This window comes from Brachycentrus maculatus, unplaced genomic scaffold (assembly GCF_059751285.1).
Source record: "Brachycentrus maculatus isolate JH-2025_06_01 unplaced genomic scaffold, ASM5975128v1 h1tg000017l, whole genome shotgun sequence".
NCBI lineage: Eukaryota > Metazoa > Arthropoda > Insecta > Trichoptera > Brachycentridae > Brachycentrus > Brachycentrus maculatus.
In genome coordinates this window covers 1,005,914-1,029,631 of record NW_028280771.1, presented here as the reverse complement: position 1 = coordinate 1,029,631, position 23,718 = coordinate 1,005,914, and the positions used below count along the sequence as shown (strand labels likewise).

The following is a 23,718-nucleotide window of genomic DNA, read 5'->3' as shown; positions in this document are numbered from 1 at the left end:
AAAATATCAAAAGTTTATTTCAAACAAATTATATCAGAAAATATTGTGTTCTCATTTTCAAAGGACAAGTAAAATACGCGTTACAGCGTTTCGTTTATGACGGCTTTTATCGATATCAAGGACTGCTTAAAATATCAAAAGTTTATTTCAAACAAATTATACCAGAAAATATTGTTGACTCATTAATGTATCTTTTTTTTCCGCCTCCGAAGTGTAATGGTCCGCATGCTTGCCTACCGATTCGAAGGACCCGGGTTCGATTCCCAGGTCCAATGAACAAATAATGAACAAATAATCACATTTTATAATGATGAAACTGTAAATTTATGAAAATAGGAAATATGATTGATTGAAGTTTTATGACTTATCCTACTTCTGTAAAAAACTTGTAACTCATTCATATATCATTAATCTTATGATACTAATGTACGTACGAGTTCACTAAAGCCATCTGTGATTGGATTCGGTAAGTTTTTATTTATCATAGTATTAAAATGTAAAAATAAGTAAGGCATTAGTAGAGAAACCCAGATTTCTGTATATGTATTTGGACACACTCAAAATGTTACGACCAAGTATTTGGACACACATTAAAAATGTTGTGACCAAGTATTAGGACACACTCAAAATGTTGTGACAGAGTATTTGGACAAACACTAAATATTGTGACTAAGTATTCGGACACATTTAAAATGTTGGTACCAAGTATTTGGACTCACTCAAAATGTTGTGACCAAGTATTTAGACACAGTCAAAACGTTGTGACTACGAACGGAGGTACATTTCGCAACAACTTTTTGAGGTTTTTTTACTGGCCAGATTGAACACGGCGAGATGTAAAATATTTCAGTTTGTAAATACAATAACTAAAATCACTCATAAACGAGTGGTGGCTTAATAAATAAATAAAAAATACAAATACAATAACCTCAGTAAAGCATCTGACCTCGGCCGGGGTCGGCCAGTCGACGGGTTCGCTAAACCTGCCGACGACGATACTAGACACAGTCGAAAATAATACAAATGCCTCATTTTTTGTTTTATCGCCGATTGTCTTTAGCAAACGAACCGTTGTTAATCTGTCGTGCCTCACAGTCAAACGCATTTGTGAAAACTAGCATGGTAATGATTATTGTTACTTTTTTTTTAAATATCCGTCCCTAGACTGTGTGGGTCTCTTTCAGAAACTGATATACATATATACATATATATATATATATATATATATATATATATATATATATATATATATATATATATATATATATATATATATATATATATATATATATATATATATATATATATATATATATATATATATATATATATATATATATATATATATATATATATATATATATATATATATATATATATATATATATATATATATATATATATATATATATATATATATATATATATATATATATATATATATATATAAAATATAAAACCCTTATCCGCACCCCAATGGTGCATAGGGCACTGTCATATTAACGCAGTGTTATCTTGATCGTTTACACATGAAGGAAAGGTGATCAGCTCTCCGCTTCAGGTACATGGTAATATTGAATGAATATTACAGTGAAAAAATCACTTATATTTATTTTACCCTCCTTGGGAATCGAACCCGGGACCTCCAGAACGGTAGCCGAGTGTGCTGACCATTACACTACAGAGGCGGACAATGACAAGTAAGACACACACATATATATATATATATATATATATATATATATATATATATATATATATATATATATATATATATATATATATATATAATATATATACATTTATTTATATATATATATATATTGTATATATATATAAATATATATATATATATATATATATATATGTATATATATATATATATATATAGATATATATAGATATATATATATATATATATATAGATATATATATAGATATATATATATATATATATATATATATATATATATATATATATATATATATATATATATATATATATATATATATATATATATATGTATATATATATGTGTATATTAATATCTATCGTATGTAGTGTAAGTCCCTCTCCAAGCACAAGAACGCAGTCTTTTTTCTGGAAAGGCACAGCGATACTAAAATCGTAATTTTGCCATATATATAAATGTATAGAAATTTTATTTGATTGTTTTAAAAAAAATAACTATTTTTGATAAAATAAAATATATGTGTTAAATAAATAAAAGTACTAGTAGTAGTATTAAAGAAACCCTATTTTTTACTCATTCAATGAAAGTGATACAGTTTTATGTTTTATAAATAAATTAATTAATCGTTTGTACAAAATCTTAAATCTCCTTCAGTTATTCAATGATTGCTAAAAAAATTGACAAAACATTGAATTCGAATAGGTGTTTTTACCTGTGACAGATAACATTTTTAAAGAGCTTATTATACCGCAATGGCAGCATCATCTGTTGAATATAACAGCAAAGCACACGATACTTAACATGGCTTATGTCAGAAGGCGTGCTTCGTGATAACTGTCACTTAGAATTTTTAATGTTTTCGATTACCTTGTTGTTAAAATCTATGAGATTTCATTATTTTCATTACTTCACAGGCATTATGAAATTATACAGATTATAATTGTGTACTCGCTATTTTCTTTCTTTTCCATTTAACCAGACTGAGCCACCGCAACGCATGGCCGGCTACAGCTTGTACAAATATAAAGCGCCATAATATTCACATTAAGACACTTTAATGATAACTGGTGAATCGGTATAAATTAGTACTGATTAATTTGCATCCCTCAGTACCAAGGGATGCAAAAATCCAACCGAAGAACTCCATACAAACAAAAAAAAACGTTTTTCTCTTCCAATAATGATTTCTACTCTATCTTTCTCGACCTTTTAGGTTTTCAAACGTCCGAAATAATAATAATTCCCTCTGTGCCGGAGTTTTTTTCCGCGAATGAAATAAACCGGCATTTTACGAAGCGAGATTTTCCGTTTTATATTGTTTCGTAGGTACGTTTGCGTTTTTTTTCGTCTAGTAAAAGTTTTATGCCTATTTTAACTGCACAACAGGTTTTGCTAGTCTAGCCAGAATAAAAACTCGACTACCGTTGAATATTTTTCCAACCCTTTTAACCCTGATACGTCCGAATCAACGTTTTTGGTTCTCTCGTAATTTGAACTGTTGAGATTGAAAGTTTCATGATTTGGATGCGTTATTTGATTGCAATGTATTAAGATATAAATTTCTTTGTGATTTTCACTCTGTTATGGATTAAAGTAGCGGACGATTATAAGTAAAAACACGCTAGTAATTTGACTTTGGCTTATTATAAATATTTGGTCCGCCTCCGTGATGCAATGGTCAGCACGTTCAGCTACCGCACCGGAGGTCCCAGGATCGATTTCCAGTTAAATAATGTAAGTGTTTTTTTTCACTCTGGACTGGTACCTGAAGGGCTAATCACCTTTCCTTCATATGCTAACGATAAATATAACACTGCGTTTATATGATGCAGTGCCTTGAGTGAGTGAATGGTTTGTAGGAGAGATAAACCTAGAATGCCCTTGCCAGACTTGCGGGTATGCCCACAATTGCGGCTGTGTTATTGTCACCGCTGGGTCACTAACATACTGACACTCTGTACACATTCTCATATCAATTAAAAATTCAAGAAAGCTGTATTTTTCTGGGTGTTTGTGGTGTATTTTTCTCTTTATAATTCTCATCCTTGCTATTTAAATTGCAGAAAATTTTATTTTATTTTATTAAAATAAAATCTAAATTTAAAAAGTTTTGTCTTTGGGAATTTGAAGATTGAAGAGGGGGTAGGAGCTGTTTCTTATTTATTTTTTATATTTTTTATTTCTCATCAATGGTTCTCACTACAGACAATAGAGGGGAGGCTTTAGTCATTGTAATATTCTTGATTATGGGTTTATTATTATTAATATTAGTATAATTTTTATAGTTAATGAAACGTTTTTACGAAAATAACTAATTCGGCCAAATTTTCATTTATCATTTTTGAACGGTTACATTCAATTTAGAAATATTCCTTGCAAAATGAGCTGGATATTTAGCAAGTAAAAATATAAAGAATTTATCATCAAAAGAGAGTAATACTTTTATTGTAGAAATAATCCGAGGATACATTTTCAAATTAATATAAAGTCTACATATGGTGGGTGGGTAGATGATACGTTTTCATTTCCAAATAATTCATATCTTTTCGCATATTATATACGAATTGTACAAAAATAGCTACTTCATCTGGAGAAATTTATTTGGCTACCTACCTTTCTCCCAAGACGGCCCGGGATTGAAATGGGAATTTATTTTCGGAATTTCTCATCAAGCGGGATATTTTTCTATTTTTGTATACTCGTACATATTCTGACTCGACAATTGGAAAATAATCCAATAAGCCTACTGTCATAATAAGAATATTTTGATATCTCCGCGTAGTTGAAGAATATAGAGGTGTGGTTATTTAGTATTGTAGCTATATGTATAGCTTCCCTATAGGCAGAGAGAATCGAACGCCACACCATTCTGTCCTTGCAAACATTCTTTTCCTCTTCCACGTTAACGCATCTCCTCATACATACCCGCCGATTGTTTTAACTCCTAACCTGACCACTTTCACGCATTTGGCATACCTGATCTTGCCAAGTTTTCTCAGTCTTCCTCTGCTCCTTTTTCCAACTACATTCGCCTCATAATTTTTTTTAACCGCCCTTTCCTCACTCATACGTTCCACATGTCCAAACCATCTCAACACACCTTTCGTAATTTTATCGGTAATGCTTATCTCAGCCTTGCATTCTTTCCTTATTTCATCATTCGAACCTCTATCAAACAGCGTTTTGCCACAAATTCGTCTGAGGGATCGCATTTGTACCTGTTTTTTGTTTATGTAATATATCTATATTATTACTTATAAACCTTATCCGCACCCAATGGTGCATAGGGCACTGCATCGGATTGTCGTAGTATTTTCTAGATCATTACTTACATGAAGGCAAGGTGATCAATCTTGCGCTTCAGGAACCAGTCCAGGGTAATATGAAATAAATATTACAGTGCAAAATAACTAATATTTATTTTCACCCCCCTGGGAATCGAACTCGGGACCTCCAGCACGGCAGCTAAACACGCTGACCATTACACCACGGAGGCGGACAAAATATGTTTAAACACAAAAAATAAACTCAAGATGGTTATACCAGTGCCCCAGATATAGCGCTAATAATTCACGAAACTGGTCGTGCCCGGCCCACTACCAATTTTCCTTTTACTCATTACCTTGCGGGGCCCGCGAAACCTGATCATGAATCGCCCGGTGCACGCTCATAGCGGCTCAAGTACCCATAACGCGAACGTTAGCCGAAAACTTAGTTTCGGCTACGTTAGTACTTTCGAAGCGAAACTTTCTAGACCAGTGATACTTAACCTTTTTGTGGCTGCGACCCCTTTTAGTGAATATTTTGGAATGTTGTCAAGACACCATCATCGAAATAAAGAATATTAAAATGAAATATGTTGAAATGCAATCTCTCAAACAGATGTGCGGGTAAACGACTTTTTTTTTCCTTTTGTTGACCTTTCATGAGTATTCTGGAATATCGTCTATAATCGAATATAATTGTTAAATGAAACACAGATTTTTTGAGTGTAATAAGTTGTATTTTATTGTTAAAAAACACATAAAAAATAATATTGTGACAATTGTTTCAATATTAATTTATATGTCTTTTATTAACAATAAAATACGACTTACATAGTACCTAGACTCAAAAAATCTGTGTTTGATTGAACAAATAATATATAAATTAAAATGGCGTTCTACTAATTAAATACCAAATCAATCGGTAAATAAAAATATAAATGTTCCGATAAATGTATTTCAAATTGTTATTTTCCTATATTTTTTTTTAAATAAAATAAATACTTTTAATTTCTCCTTCCTGCTAAATCTATTATTTTATACCATACCGTTTTTTTTATATCTCTGAATGTTTTTTAATAGTTATAGTTATAGTAAATATAACATAAATGTGGAATTGTTTAATTGCCTTTTTTTAACGTAACTATTTTTTTAATGTAATGTAATGTTTATTTTTGTTAATGTAACTTTTGTTTATTATATAATTTTTTTATACGTAAGCTGTACAATTTCCGAACAAATAAAAACAAAAATAAAATAAAAATAATTTTGCCTTGTGCCAGTGTTACTCTCGCGTTGATGTACCCGTTGTACATTACACAACCCATCTACCTACGTTGTACTCGGTATGTAATTGGTAATCGGCTGCCTCTAATCGACCTTTAAAGTACTACATATATTTTATCTCTGCCAACAATTTGGCCTTGGCGAATTTGGTCCACGGCCTCTAGGAGAGTCTCGTATAATACCCAATGTAACCTTACTCCAAAACCGGTGACAATTTAATACGTCTGACTATTTTCACTTGAATAGTTTAATAAATGGCGTTTTTTTTGTATATGCGATAATCTTTTCACTACACGTTGTTCTAACCGAGGCTTTAAAATAATTTGTGAGGCCTTTTTGCAAAATATATAATTTTTTACCTAAATTCCTACCTACTCAACCCTGAAAACTACTTTAAATGCTAATCTCATGTCTTAAGAAACAAACTGATTTTTAATGAATATGTTTACCTTATCAACCCACATTTTAATATTTTACAACATTTTGAGTGTGTCCAAATACTTGTTCACAAAATCTGGATTATCTCCAATCACAGGAGTTATTTTCATATTATTTTTTGACATCTCATCAAAGATGAAGAAGAATATGGAAGTCTGGGCATTTACGGGGCTTACGACCGTCATAGGCTGGTTTGAGTGATCACTTTACACACGTGTAACATTCACCAATTCTACCCATTATTGACAACCACACTACTCAAATTCTTGGAAGTTCTATATATATGAACCAATTTAGAAACCTTGTTCATGAATCACTAAAACTTCACTAGAGACATCTATTGGTGAGATGTAAAGAAGCTTTTTATTAAGCAGAAACTCTTATATTAGTATGTGAGATCCGAATCCCGGATTATAATCACACACATGAGAAACGCCAGAAAATACCATTTTCATTTTTATTATTAAGCTTATAATTTGACCAGATAATTTATTTACAACATTTCATTTTTTACAAGGTTTCTAAATTGGTTCATATATATAGAACTTCCAAGAATTTGAGTAGTGTGGTTGTCAATAATGGGTAGAATTGGTGAATGTTACACGTGTGTAAAGTGATCACTCAAACCAGCCTATGACGGTCGTAAGCCCCGTAAATGCCCAGACTTCCATATTCTTCTTCATCTTTGATGAGATGTCAAAAAATAATTTTAATATTTTATTTATGCAGTAATATGCTGAGTTTAAATCGTTTTGGAATACAGAATATTGATATGTAATTGCTGAACTATCTTTAAAGCGAATTCATACACCGAAGGCGGTTAAAAAATTAAAATGAAATTCACATGTTTTATTGATTGCTCAGTATTCAAGAGCAAAAACTCAAAAAGTAGTTAAAAGGTGTTATTTATTGATTTGTAATTAACTTTGTGGAATGACATGTTGATTATTTAAAAATTAAGCACTTGTATAATACCACTTTTTGAGTTTTATTTTTAAACTAGTCGTGTGAAATGATATTAAACTAAATAAGTGGTGTAATACAAGGTATCATTTCTAAAAACATATTGGTTAATGTTTGATATTTTTCGAAAGGAAATATCTAGATCCTTCGCACCGTATGCATAAAATCAATTTCCAGTATTTAAATTGAACTTGATTATTTTTATATTATTTAAGATTAAACATTTCTCAAAATATCAAACGCTTTTTTTATCAGTTTTTATGCATAACGTACAAAAACTCGTTTTTTTCTACTCGGCGATCGATATGTGTATTGTTGCGCATTTTATCTAACAAAATGGTTTAATCTCAGCATAAAATAATATATTTAATTATTATTCCAAAATATAGAACCATTTTTTTCTCCAATATACATTGCGTCCATGCGTGTTTAACAGGATTTTAAAACCATCCGGGGTTTATAAAAAAACTTGAAATGTGCGCTAAAACCATAATGTTGTCATAAAATAATAATAATAATAATAATTTTATTTCTTATCCGCCACCGTAGTGTGATGGTCAGCACGCTCTACTACCGTTCTGGAGGTTCCGGGTTCGATTCCCAGGGGGGGAGGTCAAATAAATATAAGTGATTTTTTCACTCTAATATTAACCTGGACCGGCACCTGAAGCGGAGGGTTGATCACCCTCCCTTCACGTGTTAACAATCAAGATAACACTGCGTTTATATGACGCAGTGCCCTATGCACCATTGGGGTGCAGATAAGGGTTTGAAGAAGAAGTATTCCTTACAAAATTCCAACTATCCAATTCGTAGAACGTTAACTGCTTAGTACAATAATTACAATATAAATCTCTGCCCCTAATTTTTAATCTTAACAATGATATCTCTACAGCGCTACATAATTTGTATAGCTCGCCACCGGTTACACTCGACCAATAAATTACAGCCGGTCAAGCTTTTTAATCTCCAAGTTAACCGGCGCAGAGTAATTTCCTCACATAAATTGCGGAAAAATGAATTAATCGCCGGCCGCAATATTTAATCCATCAATCCGCCCCTCGTGACGTCACACGTCGTGACGTCACACGCGTCGCGGCGTCGCTCGGGCGACTTGAACCGGGAAATGCCCAGCGCCGTCGATTAACTGCGAAAGGATTTTCTATTCCATTTAACGAGTTTATTTTATTTATGTATTAGATTCCCAGAACAAGAATGATTAATTCTTTTTAATTGTTTCATAGTTTCGGGGTTTTTGCGAGGCTGTGATGCGAATATATTCACCCGTTTCCTCCAAAATATCGTAAACGCCATTTAGTGGTAGGCTGTTTTATTTTAGTAAATCTGTTCTTAATTTGAAGAAAATCGTGTACTTGAAAATGAAAAATATAAATTACTTATCGGGAATATTATATATGTATGTATGTGACTTAAATATGTATTATTTTTTTTAAATAAATGCTTTGAAACGATCCTTGAACCTCAAAAAAAAATCTAAAAATACCTCAAAAATTGCGATTATTCTCCAAACTTTATAAAATAAAACAACTTTGTTTTAACCAAATGCACAATAAAAACAACATTTATGAATTTTTCATTTTTTTATCATATTTTCATACGGTGTACGGAGTGCGTGAAAGTTTTTGGTATCGTAAGGTAAGAGTAATTAACTCTAACCTAATTATGAGTATTTAAATGTTTTAGAATTTAGTACATAAACCCTGATGATGACAAGGTTCTTGTCGAAACCGGTTGGATAAAGTGTACCAATAAAAAGTGGTTAAAACAAAGTTGTTAAATTTCATAAAGTTTATATAATGTGCCACAAAGTATCTGCGAAAAACATTCAAGAAATAAATAAACTTAATTATATAAAAACTACCAAAGAGATGGATTGACAACGCAGGAGGCTATAATCCATCTTAAAAACACGAGTTTTTAATTCATATTTTTAAATCATATTTTCATATGGTGTGTCTGGAAGTTTTTGGTAAGGGAGTGTAATTAACTATGAGTATTTTAATGTTTTAGAATTAAATGAACCCTGATAATGACATGGTTCTTGTCGAAACCGGTTGGTTATAGTGTACTTATAAAAAAGTGGTGAAAACAAAGTTGTTTAATTTAATAAAGTTTTTTTTTTCTTTCTAACATTATACTTATTATAAAAAAGTGGTTAAAACAAAGTTGTTTCATTTTATAAAGTTTATTTTTATTTTTTTCTATCATTGTACTTATTATAAAAAAGTGGTTAAAACAAAGTTGTTTAATTTTATAAAATTTATTTATTTTTTCTAACATTTTTCTTCTTATTTTTCAGGTAAGTTCGCCCCAAGAAAAGTCTATACCACACATGGCGCTAGTTCTCAATATTGACGCCAGTTGTATCGTAAGTTAAGACATGAATACATTAATATAATCGCTATGATCTCTGTGCCCATACTGCCCATTCCATTTTTCCATTCCTGAATCACTCCAATACCGATAAAAAAATATCACGTCGCTCTTACACTTCACTTGTAGATGGATTAAAGGAGTAGAAACACGTGCGTTTATTTAATTCGGGTGACTGCGTCGCTACCTTATTAGGATTTATTACATATGGGGAAATTTCCGGGCTCTTAAGACATATGGCAGCTACGCATTTTGTACAAGCTAAATGTTCAGTTCCGCTTTATCTTAAGAAGTAAATAATAAAGCAGGAACACAAAGGAAACATAAGTTCATCATCAACAAAACTATCTAACCATCATGCCGCTTCCCTTCAGGGGTAGGCAGAGAGGATAGAACGTCACATTCTTCGCCTCTTCCATATTCATGCATATCTTTATACATGTATATTCGCCGAATTTTCCGACTCCTGACCTGACCTCTTTCAAGTATTTGAAATATTTGATCACGTCGAATTTTCCTCGGTCTTTCTCTGGTTCTATTTCTAACTACATTTGCCTCATAAATATGTTGTACCCTTCTTTCTTCACTCGTTTGACTCACATTCTTAAGTATTAGATAATCAAAGGATATATAGTATACTGGTCCAGCGGTGAGCTTTGCTTACTCCATTCAACCTACTGTCAAAAATTTAATATTCAATAATTTTTTGACCATTTGCGCTTCTTATGTGGAGCATATGAAGTTTAAGCGCTGCCTTCAGGCTTTTCTGTCGGCTTCCAGCTCTATTGCATACTTCAAAGTTAGGTCCGCATCCTGTTCAAATTAAAACGGCCGACGAATGAAAATAATATATAATATACTTCTTCTCCGTCTTATTCCTCATTGCTGAGGGTTGTGACCCTTGCAGAAGCAATCACTCTTCTCCAGTTATCCCTTGACTGCGCTGCACGTAGCGCTCCAACCACCGAGGTGCCTGCCTTAAGTTGATCGGTCCATCGAGGATCTTCCTCTCCCTCTCTTTCCCTCCAGGCTACCAATCACAACAAGTCGTTCCAGGCTATCCTCGTTGCCACGCGCAACGTGTCCAAAGAACTGGAGAATCCGCCGGGTACAGATATTGGCCAGAGTCAAGCCATCCAAGCGTAGTTCTTGGCGAATGGACTCATTGGTGCGTCTAGCTGTCCATGGAATTCAGAGCATGCGCCTCCAACACCATATTTTGAAGGCATCAATTTTCCTCCTTTCTGCTGCTTTTGTGGTCCATATTTCAGCAGCATAGAGAAAAATGGAGTGGAACAAGCTCCTGACAAGTTTCATCTTGGTGTTGTTACTCACACCCCCGCCGTATATATGGCGTAAATATATATAATATACGCCAGTCAAATAATTATTTTTAAAAAATGTACTTTATTTCTTATTCAAAATAAAATTATGAAATCCGTGACGTAATAAGTCTGATCGCTTAATTTTCCCTTGTCCGTTCGCACGGAGCGCGGGCGGAATGTTAATTGCGCGCTTAGCGTTCAAACGGCAGGTAGGGGCGGCGAACAATCGCCCCCTGAAAGTCGGAAAAGTCGGAAAAAATCACACCGGCTTAAATGGCCATACATTTCGCCTTGTCCGCCGGTGTTTAACGCGACTCTTTGTCTTACCGACCATTGTGAAGCGACATTCTGAACGTTCGGTCGAATGCCTCCGTTTTATTACCTGATCCCGTGAGCGGAAAAAATACTGGCAGATTCTACCCCCACACCAAAAAGGATAATTTTTTTTCAGTAAATAAAATCCGCTTTCGTACAAATGATTTCATCCTTTAGATTCTTTGGTTTTTTACAGTCAAAACTCGCTTTGTGGGAAAGAGAATTTGAAAAGAAATAAAATTGTAACAAAATTTTCACGGGAGCAAAAAGGTGAAAAATATTACCTCGTTGAATTATTCATCACGTATACAAATGGGGATATTCTTTTGCGCCGAGTCTTTTTTTTCGTTCGACACTAATAAGAACTGAGTCGCTCATGGCCTATTCAGAACGACGACAAATTTTGCATTCAATTTGCTTTTATACCTCTATGCAAAATGTTTTCATTCCTACCCCCTTGGCACTTTCCTCCCTCGGATCGCAATAAATCTAGTATTACAAGTGCTTGCTTGTTGGAAATATTGTTTTATTTGTATTTAAACTGGCGCGCCGGTTAATTTTCAATAAAACTTTTCGCTTGAATCCACAAAGTTGAATGAGAATGCAAATTGAATTCGAATAAAAATATACATTGGAGAAAGAACCATTTTAATTAGAAGTCTGTTTTTTTCTTACAATGTGTCCTGTCCGTATAAAGTGGTGCATAGGGCACTGCGTCGTCATGTCTTTAACTTGATCGTTAATTATACAAGGGCAAAGAGATAATCAGGTATGTCAAATACTTGAATCCTTGGTCACTTTGGCATCAGCTCTTCTCGTCCGTAGGTTGTAGGTCCTTCAATCATTGCCAACGTCGCCTTGGCCATGCCTTCTTTTCCTGTCCGTATAAAGTGGTGCATAGGGCACTGCGTCGTCATGTCTTTAACTTGATCGTTAATTATACAAGGGCAAAGAGATGATCAGGTATGTCAAATAATTGAATCCTTGGTCACTTTGGCATCAGCTCTTCTCGTCCGTAGGTTGTAGGTCCTTCAATCATTGCCAACGTCGCCTTGGCCATGCCTTCGAATCATGTTTTCTTTCTAGAGCATACATTAATTCTTTGGTCTTCTTTTAGATGTCTTTGGAATATGATTCATGGCGATTGCCTGGTTCACAATATGATCAGGTTCTTTGCGTCCTATGTGCCCATGCCATCTAATACCATACCATACCAATAAGCATCCATGAATTTTTCATGAATATTTAACGCCCAATGTATTCGTTAAGAAGAAAATTGATTTTCTTTAAACCCATTTTCAACACCGCTTTTGTGTTGAAAAAATATGTTTTTCTTCGAAATAAATATGTGGTTTTGAAAAAAAAAACTGTTAAGTAAAATGTAAGGTGTTTAAAAAATATTTTTTCCATACATGTTCTAAAAAACAAACAAAAAATCAAATATGTTTTTTTTTTTAATCGGTCGTGATCTGACCTCCAGCTCTATGCATCGCCGGAATCTAACATAATTTTATTATGGCGAGTATGGGCTTAATAATATCCCAACGGAATTTCTACATTTAATTCCCATTTGTATGTCACCTAAATAAACGCATCTCTCTTCTCTTCCGAAATAATCGAACGATTCCCATTCTCGCGCTGTTCATCTCACCCCCCGCGTGAATTATCTATTCAATTACCCGGATGACCTCTCTTCTTTGCTGCTTCCCGAGCCCTATTGCCCAAGTCCACGGCATACGAGTTAACGACTACCCGTCCTGAGAAATGTGGCACATTAATATTTGTTGGATGTGTTCCTTCCGTCTGATGGCCGTATTGCACCTCCTTCTAAGCAGCCGTGCAAATTTATTACAGCCGCGTTGTTTTATGGAGAATTATGCTCTATCCCCTAAGGTTTATGGGGTGTTTAGTTTATGCAATATTCATCGAAATTTGCCCATGAAAACCTAATCTATTTTTTTTTCGTTTACCCCCAAACGACGTTCGACCCCAAACGAGATAGGATTCTTAATTTATTTTTATATCCTTTCATATTATGTATTGATCCCGAAATAATAATAAATGTTATCATTTTATCTTTGTAATAATGAATTTCCCTCTGATTTCAAACAACTATAAAAGGTATCAAACGATTTGACCAATTTCACTAGCCTGTTGTTATTTGGTTGAAAGATATTGATTCCTAGCAATAAGCCCCTTCAATTTACATATTTTTCCTATACATGAAGTTAAAATAAATAACGAAATACACACATTTCATTAATATCTCGATTTAAAATTTTCAATGCAAAAAATTACATGGTAAATATAAACAATTGGATCATGGTATGCAGGAACCGTTCTTGCCCCAAATTGCAAATTTTGAGTTTTTAATGAATGTTACTTTACCATCAATAATATTTAATTTTTTTATTTGTTGACGTCACCAAACCATTCAAGTTCACGTATTCGTGGAAGCCTGGGTGTAACTGACATCAAATATGAAATAAATAATAATATAAATATGGGAGTCGAACACTGCAATATATTGTTCCGAACGTTTTTAATTTGTTGCCGACGGATGTTAGAGGTCAAAATAAAATATGGAACAAAGGCAAAATAAAGGAATGGGTAAATAATCAAGAGTTAATTTTATGAAATTTGTAAAATGTTTATATTCTTAATTTTTTTCTCTTTTTTGTGTCTATATTATGTTAAAATCGTTAAAAACAGTAAAAATGTATCAAAAAATAACTCCACCGACAAGACACACAAGGTGGCTTGGTGGGTCTCTGCAAAAAAAAAATTATAAAAATGTATAAATTGTGATTTAAATAAATGTATACAAATTTTAAAAAAATAGAAAGGTAGAGAAACGACAATTGAGATGGTATGAGCGCATAGGACGTAGATAACCTGAACACATTGTAAACCAGACGATCGCCATGTGCCTTCCTTGAAAGATATCTAGAGGAAGACTAAAAAAAATCATGGATACTTCAGAAAGATAACACGATTCGAAGGCATGGCCTAGGTGACGTTGTATATGATACAAGGACCTACAACCTGAGGACGAGGAGAGCTGACCCCAACAGTTTACAAAGACGATAAGTTGAGATGGAGCTATGAAGAAGATTATCCTCGCATCCTTCTAGGGATGTTAGAGCCGATTAATCGTAATTAACGCGGATTCTAATTGATTAGCTTGACGATTATAACCGACTGATTGACTGATTGACTGATCAATCTATTAATAAGCTTATCAGCGTTGTTGTTGTTACCCGTCTCCCGTTTGTCCCGTTTCACAGCACCCCCATCCCGTGACGTATGCGACAGGAAGCGATACAGGCCCTAATTGTATTAAGCCTCGTTAAAAGTTGGTAATTTAACAATAGTTACGAGAAACTATTGTAATTCCGGGTCTGCTAAGCATTCCCTTCCCTTACCCTGCCGGGCCCGTAATCAGCGATTGTGAAGCGGCATTTGTACTACTTCTAGAAACAAACCCGACGATAATGTAGTACATTATCGTTGTTACTAGTTACGTAGACATATTTAATTTGGTCTTCGTTTAAAAATTGTAAATAAAACCACTGTGTTTTTACCACTTGAGTATTATATTTTAACACCTGGTTTTGGAAGGTGCAGATGCTTCCATCTACGGGTTTGAATATATATTTTTTTATTATTATCCGTAGATGCACGTATCTGTAGTTTTAAATATAATACTCAAGTGGTAAAAAACTTTTTTTAATTATAATTTAATCATATCTTTCCATGAACTGAATGCCGAAACAACAAATAACCTGGTCTTCATTTATTGGCGCATAATTTGATTCTTAATTGAAATATATTACAAATTCAAATTTTAACATAATGTAAGTTTTTTAGATTTACGTTTTGTATTGACATTTCTTAGTGGAACTGTTTTTTGTATAATGAAATGAAAACTATATATTTAGTTTTTTCGTCAACTATATAGTTGCTATGTCGGTTACGACGAAACCCGGTCGTTGGTCAAGTAACGAAACAAGCCAATTGTTTGTCGAAAAAATTATAAAGTTGTTATTTTAATATAATAAATCATTTTTTATCAGAGTGCCAGGCTCCAAACGTCTGTACTTATGGTATTCCCTATTACGTAATAATATTAAACTATTATCTATACTTACCGATTCATGCATTAAATATTTAATGTTTTAATTAAGAAAATCATTTCTTATCAGAGAATGTTCAAACTCTGAATCCCTCTACAGCGAGGTTTATATTCAAATTATGTCAAGTCCCACGGTTTAATGTTATGGCGAGTAAGTGAGTAATTCTGTCTGCAAATTCCTAAATAGTTGGCGCTAGTTATTCATGGGTAACCGCGGTGTTTTCAGGACTTCATTCATTCTACTTATTTTGGCTTACTTTCAGTAAGATGAACTGCCACCCCTAACATCAACAAGCAACTCTGCGTAATACCCGTTTCAGGAATAAATAATTACTCGCAAATCATTTCATAAACAGTCTCTCATTGATCTTTTGTAATTATATAATAAAATATGTAATTTTTTCCACAATAATTTTATATGACCAGCAACCGGGTTTCGTCGTAACCGACATTATCAGACTGGTTATTGTGTCTATGAAACGCTTAATTTCATTGTATTTACAACAGTGTGCCCAAATACTTGGATTATCTCCAATTATTGGAGTTATTTTTCATATTTTTTCATACTATGACGATCGTAAGCCTCATAAATGCCCAGACTTCCATATTTTTCTTCATTTTTGTTGAGAATAAATAATTTAATTATGTTAGATAATATTCGAATTGTGATATAGAGAAGGAATGCAAGGCTGAGATAAGCATTATCGATAGAATTAAGATAGGTGTGTTGAGATGGTTTGGGCATGTGAATCGAATGAGTGAAGAAAGGATAGTTTTAAAAAATGGGGTGAATGTGGTTGATAATAAAAGCAGAGGAAGACCGAGGAAAACTTGGCATGATCGAGTTTTCACATACTTGAAAATGGTCAGGTCAGTAGTTGGAATAATTGTCGTGTAGAAGATTGTTTGCAAAGACAGATTGGTGACGCGGCGTAGTGGTTAGTCAGTTAGTTTTCATTAATTGATGCGGAAGTAATTTGTTGGGAAATTCTATCCATTTTTAATTTCAATTTTACTTAGTAAATATTAAAATTTCTTCTCCACTGTTTCTTAAAATCTATTGCGACAAATGATGCAGAATTTATCGAAACACGTGCCACGATAGATTTTTAGAAATGTGGTATTTACCAAGTAAAACTTCAAAACCATTGAATACCAAATAACTTCTCTAGGTTCCTATTTCAATGCTTCGAGTACCTCTTGTTATACTTACTACAAACATACTCGTATATCTACGCCCTTTGCCAAAAGCCATTATTTTTCAAACGTTTATTTTTTAAGCAATAAATTATTTCGTCTTCCTTTCGAGTTACTTGTACTTTATATAAATATCCTCTTTGTTTAACTAGCTATTTCATTTTCCATTTGCGGATGGGCGCTTTGGCGCTCGATATTCGTCTAAATGTTTTATTGTATTTTCCTACGTGTACGTGAATTTTTTTCACGCTTTTAAAAACGTATTATTTTCGTAAGCCCTTCCATCGTACAGTTTGTTTTCAAATAAAATATTACGTCTTGAGAAAATGAATTTATTTTCTAAATTCAGGCACAGTATTTACTCTAGTTAAGCATTCGAAGAACAACACGATTAGCTTACAACATTTGGAGTGTCCAAATACTTGTTCACAAATGAAAGAGTTTTTGCTCAATGAAAAGCTTTTTTCATCTCACCAATTGATGTCTCTAGTGAAATCCTAGTGATTCAAGCACTATGTTTCGAAATTGAACCATATATTAAGTTACAAGAATTTCAGTAAAGTGGTTGCCATCAATGGGTAGAACTGGTGAAAGTCACACGTGTGTAAAGTGATCACTTAATAAACCATCCTATGACGGTTGTAAGCCCGGTAAATGCCCAGACTTCCATATTCTTCTTCATCTATATTGAGATGTCAAAAATGAATACGATAAGCTTTACTACCAACACGATTAGTTTTACTAGTTCTTAGTGGTGGTGAGATTTAATAATTCTAATTATTTTTGACATCTCAACAAAAACGAAGAAGATTGTGGAAGTCTGGATATTTATAGGGCTTACGACCGTCATAGCCTGGTTTAAGTGATCACTTTACACACGTGTAACATTCACCAATTCTACCCATGATTGACAACCACACTACTCAAATTTTCGGAACTTCTAGATATATTGATCAAACTCGAAACACAGTGTGCGAGAATTCACTAGCGACATCTATGGTTGGACGAGGGAAGCTTTTTATTAAGCAGAAATTCTTTTGTTTGTATGTGAGGACCGAATCCTGGATTATTTTCCATATTTTTCGTCATCTATGTTGAGATCTCAAAAAAAACGATGTAAAAAATAACTCGTATTTGGTGATAATGCAGATTTTTTAACAAGTATTTGGACGCACTCAAAATATTGTAATTTAAATTTTCATTCAATTCCCTTTTCCATGCTTTTAAAAATATCTGTGCAACCTTTTTATGTTTTTTTTTCAAGACAAATATTTACCGTCCTTGTATTGTTAAAAGTAACTTTTCCTTGTAAAGCGATGTTGAAGAGAATTTCTGACCAGTTTAGTTTTCGCATAAATTTTCTTTTATTTTTCTTCGCAAGTTCGTGTAATCGTCTTACTTTCTGTTTATTTTGATAATTGTCCTCGTATTCATTGACCCAGCACAATTGTTAATGTGGGGGTCCATTCCCCCGCCCAAAGCGTTGTAATATATAATTTAATTTCAGTCTTCTCGGTTTTTAGTCCGGTCCTTTTTAGGTCCGCCGAAAAAATCTGGAATCGGATTTCGAAACTAACTCTGAATACCGGGATTTATCTTCGAAGCTCTAATGCAAGGGTGGTCAACCCGCTGCCCGCGGCCTGCCATCTTGTATGACGAACATTTTTTTAAAATATCGGATCCTTGAGAATATTTTTTAAATCATATTTTATTATTCTCAATATCATTAGTATTTTAATCATTTTTACTTTTATATATTTTTTTATAAAAATGTTGTACGTTAAGTACAAAAACGTGGAGTTTAATTATAAAAATAAATAATTAAAGGAATATTACTTGAAAGAAGGCTTTACGAATTAATGGTTGAATGTTCTCAATATCATAAATACTTAAGGCATCAATTTGTGGTTAGTAATTTTTACTTTTTTATTTTTTTAAAAAGTGTTATTAAAAAGTAATGTTAGTATATTATTGATTTTATAATTTTGATTGTAAAAATTTATAAAAATGTTTTTTTACTATATAAATACATTCTAACTAACCATCACGCTGCTTCACCGAAGGGGTAGGCAGAGAGAATCGAACGCCACTCCACTCTGTATTTGCAAACGTTCTTCGCCTCTTCCACATTCATGCATCTTCTCATACATACCCGACTATTATTACGACTCCCGACCCGGCCGCTTTCAAGTATTTAACATAGGTTCTTAAAATAAATGTATCGTTGGTTCAATGTATGTTTTCTTCTCGCAGCTGGTTGTATTAATTTTTTTTGTCACAAATACCTATATTGTGCTTACTGATGATTATCTCTGCATTCAAATAATTAACATTACTTTGAAAAAATAGTAAGTATGAAATTCGTTGTAATATACGTATGAGTAAGGATAGAACGGTTAAACAAATTTACTAGGCGAATGTAGTTGAAAAAAGAAGCAGAGGAAGACCGAGGAAAACTTGGCACAATCAAGTATGTCAAATACTTGCAAGCGGCCGGGTCAAGAATCGTAATATTCCTCGGGTATGTATGAGGAGATGCATGGATATTGAAGAGGCGAAGAATGTTTGCAAAGACAGAGTAGTGTGGTATTTTATTCTCTCTGCCTACTCCTGCGGTGAAGCGACGTGATGGTTAGTTAGTTAGTTAGTTATATATTTTTTTTAATTATTAATGTTTGTATGCGGCCATCAAGAAAATTTTTGGCCATCGATGCGGCCCGGGGTGTAATTTGCGTTGGCCAGGCCTACTCTAATGGTTACAATAAATTTATGAAAATATATTTTACGTATTATTTCTGAGAATAAATCATTTCCGCTTCCCTTAAAAGGACTCATTTTCCGACTGCGTAATGTATGAAGGCCGGAGTTGTGTAATGGGTTCCGTAAACATGTTAAGAAAATACGACGTTTTGTTAATGTCCCGCTCCATAAATCCCGGACGCCCCCCCTGCGCTGGCGATTATTTGGTTATTTTATTTATGATACCTTAAAAGGACCCACACTCGAAACAAAACATTAAAGGGGACGCGGTTATTACACACGGGACAAACAAGGATTAGCAAAATCTTGTACGTTTTTGTTGGAAACGTTAAATAGGCCTTGTTGAGATCTGTCTCTTGGATGTTTTTCGCAAATACTTTGTGGCAGATTTCAAAAACTTTATAAAATAAAACAACTTTATTGGTACATTTTTCCTCCAACCGGTTTCGACAAGAACCTTGTCATCATCATAGTTGAACATGTAAACAGTACATGTTTAACCCCATTGATGACAAGGTTCTTGTCGAAAAATGGACCATTAAAAAACTGGTTTTGAATAAAGTTGTTTTATTTTATGAAACTTGTTGAGATCGACTTATTTTGTTGCTGTATATGTATATTTTTTATGTGAAGCAACATAATCATGTATTTTTGGAATGTAACTCTAACACGTCCATCTTTTTTTAAGTCTTCCGACGCTTCTTTTATTCTCTCAAGGTCTCCAATCTCAACATTTTATGAGTCCATCTTGTGAGGGTTTTGTCTTGCAACATGTCCCGCCCATTGCCACTTGGGTCTTGTCACGCGATCCATGATATCCGCTATTTTGGTTCTGTTGCTGATTTCCTCATTTCTTTTTCATCCCTCAGGCTTAAAACAAGCATGGATCTTACCATGGATCGCTTTGTGCATTGGAGCTTCCCTGTGTTTTTTTTTGTCAGAGCCATGGTCTCTGGTACATATGTATTTACTGGCAGTATCCTTGATTCATACGTTTAAACCAACCTGACCTAACACAACCATCCACGTTTGGTTTTCTCGGTGGATCTACTGGACCCTCTGGAGTGTTTGCTATCTTGTATATACCTCGCTTCCTTGGTATTTTATACTGGACCACTTACTGGAGATACTTGCATATCTGAAGAGACTGCAGAGCTCTGTATTATGTTATACTCCAAGTTTCGTTCTCTTGGACGACAGTTGTAGTATGGAAGTCTCGACTGTTATCTTGGATATCTCTCGATGCCTTGATGCTGGGTACTAGGCACTGCCCACTCTAAGTAACGTAAAGATACTTGCATAATGGACGAGGCTTCAGTGCTCCGCATTTAGTTATATTCCAACTTTCGTCATCTTGAATAATGTTGGAGTATGGACGTCTGGAATGTTATCTTGGAAATCGCTCGCTTCCTTGGTACTGGATACTGGGCACTACCCACTCTGAGCAACGTTGAGATAATTAGATATCAAAAGAGGCTGCAGAACTCCGCATAATGTTATAATCCAACTTTCATCCTCTTGTACCGGAACATACATTATCCGCAGTATTCAACTCTCGAAGACCTTGGCAAAGGCCCAGAATTAACGCCGAAGTGGGTCAAATGAGCATTTTCCGAACTCGTATTTTTCTAAGATACGGAGGCGATCTTGCTTTAAGCCGTCCCTTAGATCGAATTATGTTCAGTAGTACTTATCTCATCCGCCACTCCAGTTGATCTGACTATGCTGGAACCAAACTTGTTGAACGACTTAAAAACGTACTGTTTTAGTTAAATATTTTTGTACCTTAATTTTTTATACATATGTCTTATCGTATCACTTTTTTCAATAATCAAAATAGCTTTTGTGTGGTTTATTGCAATGTTTTTTTTTTAATATAGAGAACAATACATAGATTTTTTAAATTTCCTTACACTGCCTATCATGACCCTACTTTGACTTAAACTTTAAATTTTAAAGTCTATTTTTATTTTGTGTTTTTTCGATTATCATGTATATAAATCATTTAATTTTTTTTTAGTATTTAATTGTCTTCATTTTTTTTAAAGGTTGTCGAAGTATTTTTTCCCCAAATATTTAAAGTTCTGTTGGAATATAAACATTTCAATATAGTATTTTTCAATAATTTATTTTGGTATCTCAAAGATGAAATTTTCTTAAGATTCAAGTATTTTTCATTCTTAAATAGTTGAAGAATTGCTTTTTTCAAATGTTTTTTTTTTTTTAATGAAATATCATTTTAGGATTCGCAAGATTATTCAAACGAATGCGACCGATAAACTTGACGTATCGTGTATTTTTGAAGCTTCGAATGACACGAGTGTTCAGAAGCCAGGGCCGGGTGGAGGCATGATATCGCCCGGCATTAATAATCGCGCTAAACCCTCTCCAAGGTCCCACTCGTGAGTGAGTGACGTTTCACGTTTTACATAACTTCGGAATAATATTACGTGTGTATGTGTACGTTATTATGTTACTCGCGGTTACGTACTTAATTTATGAACTGGAAATTTCGAGATGACATTGCGTGATGTGCGCAGTATTTTGATACAAGGGGGTTCTACGTACGAACTGTGTCGTCGAAAGTTCGGATAAACGAAATATATTCCATAATATGGGTAAATGACAAATTATATATCACAACCAACATTTTAGACCAATAAAACGCATAGTTTTTTGTTTCGAATATTGAAAGCTTTGTGGATCATATTGATATATTATTTCGAGAACACAAAGTATTTTTATTTCTCGAAATAGCATAGTTTTTTCTTGGGAAAATAAATACATAACCTATTTTAACAATATTTTGTGATGTGACACTCGCCTTATCATTCATCGTTCACTTTGTGTAATACCACTTAAAATCACTACTTAATGATTACCGTTTTCGACATAGCCATTCCACTATCAGGTCAAATGTAGACTGATGATGGAATGACCTGATGATAGAATTAATAACATAATTTGTTTTATTCATCATTCATTGTTTGGTTACTCATTATTACATTATGTAAGTAGTGTTTTTAAGTGGTATTACACAAAGTGAACGATGAATGATAAGGAGAGTGAAAGACATTATATTGGAAATAAGTCGATGGAAGAAAACACAGAAAAGTTTTTTAATTTTACGATCAAATGATACATAGGGCACCATTTCGAATTCACACAATGTCAACTCGATTATAATTATACAACCACAAAATGATCAGTCAAAGAAAATTTGGCATGATTAACTATTTCAAATACTTGAAAGTGGTCAGAATAATCGGCGGGTATGTAAGAGGAGATGCATGAATGTGAAAGAGGCTTAAATTGCTTGCAAATACAGATTGGTGGGGCGTTCTATTTTCTCTGCCTACCCCTGCAGTGAAGCTGAGTTAAGTCAATTGGTAACTTAGTTATGATCGTTTCATTAATTGATTCGGCAGTCACTTTGTGGTAATATCTCTCCATATTCAAATTGAATTTTACTTGGTAAATACAGTCTGTTCACAGTTATTTTACCTCTATTTTTTATCATTTATTTGATACAAAAAAAAACTAGAGGTAAAATAACTGTGAACATTTTTTAAAATTATTTATTTGGCAATATAAACAATTAAAAAAAATAATAATAATAAAAACTAGAGGTAAAATAACTGTGAACAGACTGTACTACTATTTCTTAAAATCTATTGTAACAAGTGTTTCGATGCATTCCGCATCATCTTTACATATCGTATGTGAAGCTAAGTTCAAATTGTAGGGTCACAATGGATTTTAAGAAATAGTGGTATTTACCTAGTAAAACTAAAATAAAAATAGTTATTTACAACATTTTGAGTGTGTCCAAATACTTGTTCACAAAATCTGGATTATCTCCAATTACAGGAATTATTTTCATATTATTTTTTGACATCTCATCAAAGATGAAGAAGAATATGGAAGTCTGGGCATTTACGGGGCTG

At 33.4% G+C, this 23,718-nt stretch overlaps 1 protein-coding gene across 4 annotated transcripts in view; it reads left to right on the top strand.

The window, feature by feature from the left end:
- Positions 1-23,718, top strand: part of brat (tripartite motif-containing protein brain tumor) — a 512,652-nt gene that overhangs the window by 411,139 nt on the left and 77,795 nt on the right. For 2 of the 4 annotated variants that reach the window (XM_088266431.1, XM_088266448.1), the window contains one exon: positions 9,966-10,034. The exons of the other annotated variants lie outside the window; for them this stretch is intronic. The gene's annotated coding sequence lies outside the window, so the exon portion shown is untranslated. The remainder of the gene's footprint in view (positions 1-9,965; positions 10,035-23,718) is intronic. 4 annotated transcript variants of the gene reach the window in all.